The following is a 6544-nucleotide window of genomic DNA, read 5'->3' on the forward strand; positions in this document are numbered from 1 at the left end:
TGGCTGGCGTTCAACACCAGAACAGAGCATGAATCTGGCGCTGAATGCCAGAAACAAGCAACATTCTGGAGCTGAACCCCAGGAATGTGCCTAGAAGAAAAGCTGGCGCTGAACGCCAGTAACAAGCATGAAACTGGCATTCAACGCCGGAAACATGCTTTACATGGGCGTTAAAAGCCCAGAACGTGCACCACTCGGCGTTTAAACGCCAGAATGGTGTGCAAAGGCATTTTACATGCCTATTTGGTGCAGGGATGGAATTCCTTGACACCTTAGGATCTGTGGACCCCACAAGATCACCTCAGAATCTGTGGACCCCACAGGATCCCCACCTAACATATTCCCACCTTACCTCCTAATCCTAGTTTTACTCTTCCCCATATCACACTTCCCAAAAACCCTTCACCAATCACCTCAAGCTCTCTTCCCAATCACTTATTCACCACTCACATCCATCCACTCTTCCCCATAAACCCCACCTACCTTCAAAATTTAAAAACATTTTCCTACCTAATCCCACCCTAAATGGCCGAACCTACCCTCTCCTCTCTCCCTATATATACCCTTCCATTCCACTTCATTTTCACACAACACTACATCCTCTACTTTACCTTGGCCGAATCCATCTCCCCTCACTCTCCTCCATTTTCTTCTTCTTCTTATTTTCTTCTTTCTTCTCTTGCTCGAGGGCGAGCAATATTTTAAGTTTGGTGTGGTAAAAAGCATAAGCTTTTTGTTTTTCCATTACCATCAATGGCACCTAAGGCCGGAGAATCCTCTAGAAAAGGAAAAGGGAAGACAAAAGCTTCCACCTCCGAGTCATGGGAGATGGAAAGATTCATCTCCAAGAGCCATCAAGACCACTTCTATGATGTTGTGGCAAAGAAGAAAGTGATCCCTGAGGTCCTTTTCAAGCTCAAGAAAAATGAGTATCCGGAGATCCGACATGAAATCCGAAGAAGAGGTTGGGAAGTCCTAACCAACCCCATGCAACAAGTCGGAATCTTAATGGTTCAAGAGTTCTATGCCAATGCATGGATCACTAGGAACCATGATCAAAGTATGAACCCAAATCCAAAGAATTATCTCACAATGGTTCGGGGGAAATACTTAGATTTTAGTCCGGAGAATGTGAGATTGGCGTTCCACTTGCCCATGATGCAAGAAGATGTACGCCCCCTACACTAGAAGGGTCAACTTTAATCAAAGGTTGGACCAAGTCCTTACAGACATATGTGTGGAAGGAGCTCAATGGAAGAGAGACTCCAAAGGCAAGCCAGTTTAACTAAGAAGAATGGACCTCAAGCCTGTAGCTAGAGGATGGTTGGAGTTCATTCAACGCTCCATCATTCCCACTAGCAACCGATCTGAAGTTACTGTGGATCGAGCCATCATGATTCATAGCATCATGATTGGAGAGGAAGTAGAAGTTCATGAAGTCATCTCCAATGAATTCTACAAAATAGTTGAAAATCCTTCCACCATGGCAAGGCTAGCTTGTCCTCACCTTATTTGCCATCTATGTTACTTAGCTGGAGTTATCATAGAAAGAGACATCTCCATTGAAGAGGATAAGCCCATCACCAAGAAGAGGATGGAGCAAGCAAGAGAGACCCTTCACGGTTCTCAAGAGATGCATGAGGAAGCTCATCATCAAGAAATCCCTGAGATGCCTCAAGGGATGCACTTTCCTCCCAACAACTATTGGGAACAACTCAACACTTCCTTAGAAGATTTGAGCCACAATGTTGAACAATTAAGGGTGGAACATCATGAGTACTCCATCATTCTCCATGAAATAAGAGAAGACCAAATAGCAATGAGGGAGGAGCAACAAAGTCAAGGAAGGGACATAGAAGAGCTTAAGGACATTGTTGGTCCTTCAAGAAGAAGACGCCACTAAGGTGGATTCATTCCTTGTTCTTACTTCTTTCTATTTTTCGGTTTTTATGTTGTGTTTATCTATGTTTTGTGTCTCTACTTCATGATCATTAGTGTGTAGTAACCTTGTCTTAAAGCTATGAATAAAATCCATTAATCCTTCACCTCTCTTAAAGCAGTGAATAGCAAAAGCTTGCGAAAAAAAAATAGTGGCGAAAAAATATATATATAGAAAGAAAAAGAAAAAGCAAGCAGAAAAAGCCAATAGCCCTTAAAACCAAAAGGCAAGGGTAAAAAGGATCCAAGGCTTTGAGCATCAATGGATAGGAGGGCCCAAGGAATTAAAATCCAGGCCTAAGCGGCTAAACCAAGCTGTCCCTAACCATGTGCTTGTGTCATGAAGGTCCAAGTGAAAAGCTTGAGACTAAGTGGTTAAAGTCGTGATCCAAAGCAAAAAGAGTGTGCTTAAGAGCTTTGGACACCACTAACTGGGGACTCTAACAAAGCTGAGTCACAATCTGAAAAGGTTCACCCAGTTATATGTCTGTGGCATTTATGTATCCGGTGGTAATACTGGAAAACAAAGTGCTTAGGGCCACGGCCAAGACTCACAAGTAGCTGTGTTTAAGAATCAACATGCTTAACTAGGAAAGTCAATAACACTATCTGAACTCTGAGTTCCTAGAGACGCCAATCACTCTAAACTTCAAAGGAAAAAAGTGAGATGCCAAAACTGTTCAGAAGCAAAAAGCTACAAGTCCCGCTCATCTAATTATAATTAATATTCATTGATATTCTGGAATTTATAGTATATTCTCTTCTTTTTATCCTATTTGATTTTCAGTTGCTTGGGGACAAGCAACAATTTAAGTTTGGTGTTGTGATGAGCGGATAATTTATACACTTTTTGGCATTGTTTTTAGGTAGTTTTTAGTAAGTTCAAGCTACTTCTAGGGATGTTTTCATTAGTTTTTATGTTAAATTCACATTTCTGGACTTTACTATGAGTTTGTGTGTTTTTCTGTAATTTCAGGTAATTTCTGGCTGAAATTGAGGGACTTGAGCAAAACTCTGAAAAAGGCTGACAAAAGGATTGCTGATGCTGTTGGAATCTGACCTCCCTGCACTCGAAATGGATTTTCTGGAGCTACAGAACTCCAAATGGCACGCTCTTAATGGCGTTGGAAAGTAGACATCCAGAGCTTTCCAGCAATATATAATAGTCTATACTTTATTCGGGAATTGACGACGTAAGTTGGCGTTGAACGCCGAGTACATGCTGCTGTCTGGAGTTAAACGCCAGAAACACGTCATGATCCGGAGTTGAACGCCCAAAACACGTTATAACTTGGAGTTCAACTCCAAGAGAAGCCTCAGCTCGTGGATAGATCAAGCTCAGCCCAAGCATACACCAAGTGGGCCCCGGAAGTGGATTTATGCACCAATTACTTACTCATGTAAACCCTAGTAGCTAGTCTTGTATAAATAGGATAATTTACTATTGTACTAGACATCTTTTGACAGTTTAATCTTTTGACTGTTTAGTCTTTGATTATTCGGTCTTTTGATCATTCAGGGGGCTGGCCATTCGGCCATGCCTGAACCTTTCACTTATGTATTTTCAACGGTGGAGTTTCTGCACACCATAGATTAAGGGTGTGGAGCTCTGCTGTACCTCAAGTTTCAATACAATTACTATTACTTTCTATTCAATTCTCTTTTATTCTTATTCCAAGATATACGTTGCACAACACTTTGATGAATGTGATGATCCGTGACACTCATCATCATTCTCACCTATGAACGCGTGTGACTGACAACCACTTCCGTTCTACCTTAGGCCGGGCGCATATCTCTTAGATTCCCCAACAAAATCTTCGTGGTATAAGCTAGATAGATGGCGGCATTCATGGGGATCCGGAAAGTCTAACCTTGTCTGTGGTATTCCGAGTAGGATCCTGGGAATCCGGAAAGTCTAACCTTGTCTGTGGTATTCCGAGTAGGATTCCGGTATTGAATGACTGTGACGAGCTTTAAACTCCTGAAGGCTGGGTGTTAGTGACAGACGCAAAAGAATCAATGGATTCTATTTCAACCTGATTGAGGACCGACAGATGATTAGCCGTGCTGTGACAGAGCATTTGGACCATTTTCACTGAGATAATGGGATGTAGCCATTGCCAAGGGTGATGCCTCCAGATGATTAGCCGTGCAGTGACAGCGCATAGGACCATTTTCTCGAGAGGATTAAAAGTAGCCATTGATGATGGTGATGCCCTATATACAACTTGCCATGGAAAGGAGTAAGAAGGATTGGATGAAAGCAATAAGAAAGTAGAGATTCGAAAGGATTCTAGCATCTCCACACGCCTATCTGAAATTCCCACTATTGATTTACATAAGTATTTCTATCTCTTTTTATTTTCTATTTATTATTAATTTTCGAAACCCATAACTATTTAATCTGCCTAACTGAGATTTACAAGGTGACCATAGCTTGCTTCATACCAACAATCTCTGTGGGATCGACCCTTACTCACGTAAGGTATTATTTGGATGACCCAGTACACTTGCTGGTTAAGTTGAACGGAGTTGTGGAAAGAAAGTGCTGAGTTAGTTTTTTTATGCACATGCCAAAGAGCCATTATTGCTGATCACAATTTCGTCCACCACTTACTCAGCTGTCCCACTTGTGCCTCCAAATTTCTAATGGAGGACCTTGTTTCAGTCATGAAACTTTGAGTGGTTTTGATTAGATCAGAGACCATGGTTGCTAAGTCAGAGTGGTTCTGCTTAGAATTCTCTGTCTGTTGCTGAGAAGATAATGGAAAAGGTTTGCCATTGCTAAACCTGTTTCTTCCACCATTATTGTTGTTGAAACCTTGTTGAGGTCTTTGTTGATCCTTCCATGAGAGATTTGGATGATTTCTCCATGAATGATTATAGGTGTTTCCATAGGGTTCTCCCATGTAATTCACCTCTTCCATTGAAGGGTTCTTAGGATCATAAGCTTCTTCTTCAGATGAAGCGTCCTTAGTACTGCCTGGTGCAGCTTGCATTCCAGACAGACTTTGAGAAATCAAATTGACTTGTTGAGTCAATATTTTCTTCTGAGCCAATATGGCATTCAGAGTATCAATCTCAAGAATTCTTTTCTTCTGATTTGTCCCATTGTTCACAGGATTCCTTTCAGAAGTGTACATGAATTGATTATTTGCAACCATTTCAATGAGTTCTTGAGCCTCTATAGGCGTCTTCATCAGATGAAGAGATCCTCCAGCAGAACTATCTAATGACATCTTGGATAGTTCAGACAGACCATCATAGAAGATACCTATGATGCTCCATTCAGAAAGCATGTCAGAAGGACACTTTCTGATCAATTGTTTGTATCTTTCCCAAGCTTCATAGAGGGATTCACCTTCCTTCTGTCTGAAGGTTTGGACTTCCACTCTAAGCTTACTCAATTTTTGAGGTGGAAAGAACTTTGCTAAGAAGGCATTGACTAGCTTTTCCCAAGAGTTCAGGCTTTCTTTAGGTTGTGAGTCCAACCATATCCTAGCTCTGTCTCTTACAGCAAAAGGGAATAGCATAAGTCTGTAGACTTCAGGGTCAACCCAATTGGTCTTGACAGTGTCACAGATTTGCAAGAATTTAGCTAAAAATTGATGAGGATCTTCCAATGGAAGTCCATGGAACCTGCAATTCTGTTTTATTAGAGAAACTAATTGAGGCTTAAGCTCAAAGTTGTTTGCTCCAATGGCAGGGATAGAGATGCTTCTCCCATAGAAGTCGGGAGTGGGTGCAGTAAAGTCACCCAGCACATTCCTTGCATTGTTGGCATTGTTGTTGTTTTTGGCTGCCATGGGTTCTTCTTTGAAGATTTCTGTTAGGTCCTCTACAGAGAGTTGTGCCTTAGCTTCTCTTAGCTTTCACTTCAAGGTCCTTTCAGGTTCAGGGTCAGCCTCAACAAGAATGCTTTTGTCTTTGCTCCTGCTCATATGAAAGAGAAGAGAACAAGAAAATATGGAATCCTCTATGTCACAGTATAGAGATTCCTTGAGGTGTCAGAGGAAAAGAAAAATAGAAGAAGAGGTAGAAGAATTCGAATTTATCAAAAGAGATGGAGTTCGAATTGTTCATTGAGGAGGAGTGTTAGTCCATAAATAGAAGGATGTGAGAAGAGGGGAAGAAATTTTTGAAAATAAGTAACAGATTCTAAAATCATTTTGAAAAAATACTGATTGATTTTCGAAAACTAAGAGTGGAAAAGAAATCAAGTGATTTTTGAAAAAGATTTTGAAATTAGAAATTAAAAAGATATGATTGAAAAACTATTTTGAAAAAGATGTGATTAAAAAGATATGATTCAAAAGTTATGATTTTAAAAAGATATGATTAAGAAGATATGATTTGAAAAACAATTTAAAAAGATTTAATTTTGAAAATTAATGACTTGGCTAACAAGAAAAGATATGATTCAAACATTAAACCTTTCTCAACAGAAAAGGCAACATACTTGAAATGTTGAATCAAATCATTAATTGATAGCAAGTATTTTTGAAAATGGAAAGAAATTGATTTTGAAAATATATGATTGAAAAGATTTGATTTGAAAAAGATTTGATTTTAAAAACTTTTGAAAACTTGAAAAAATTTGAAT

The 6544-nt window shown here is 39.9% G+C and overlaps 1 non-coding gene across 1 annotated transcript; it reads left to right on the top strand.

Annotated features, from left to right (window-relative positions):
* The first annotated feature begins 5234 nt into the window (after window positions 1–5234).
* Window positions 5235–5342, top strand: LOC130983853 (small nucleolar RNA R71). The gene has a single exon (XR_009087824.1). It is a non-coding gene; the product is annotated as a small nucleolar RNA R71 (small nucleolar RNA).
* The last annotated feature ends 1202 nt before the right edge of the window (window positions 5343–6544 follow it).

Source organism: Arachis stenosperma, chromosome 5, assembly GCF_014773155.1.
Source record: "Arachis stenosperma cultivar V10309 chromosome 5, arast.V10309.gnm1.PFL2, whole genome shotgun sequence".
Lineage (NCBI taxonomy): Eukaryota > Viridiplantae > Streptophyta > Magnoliopsida > Fabales > Fabaceae > Arachis > Arachis stenosperma.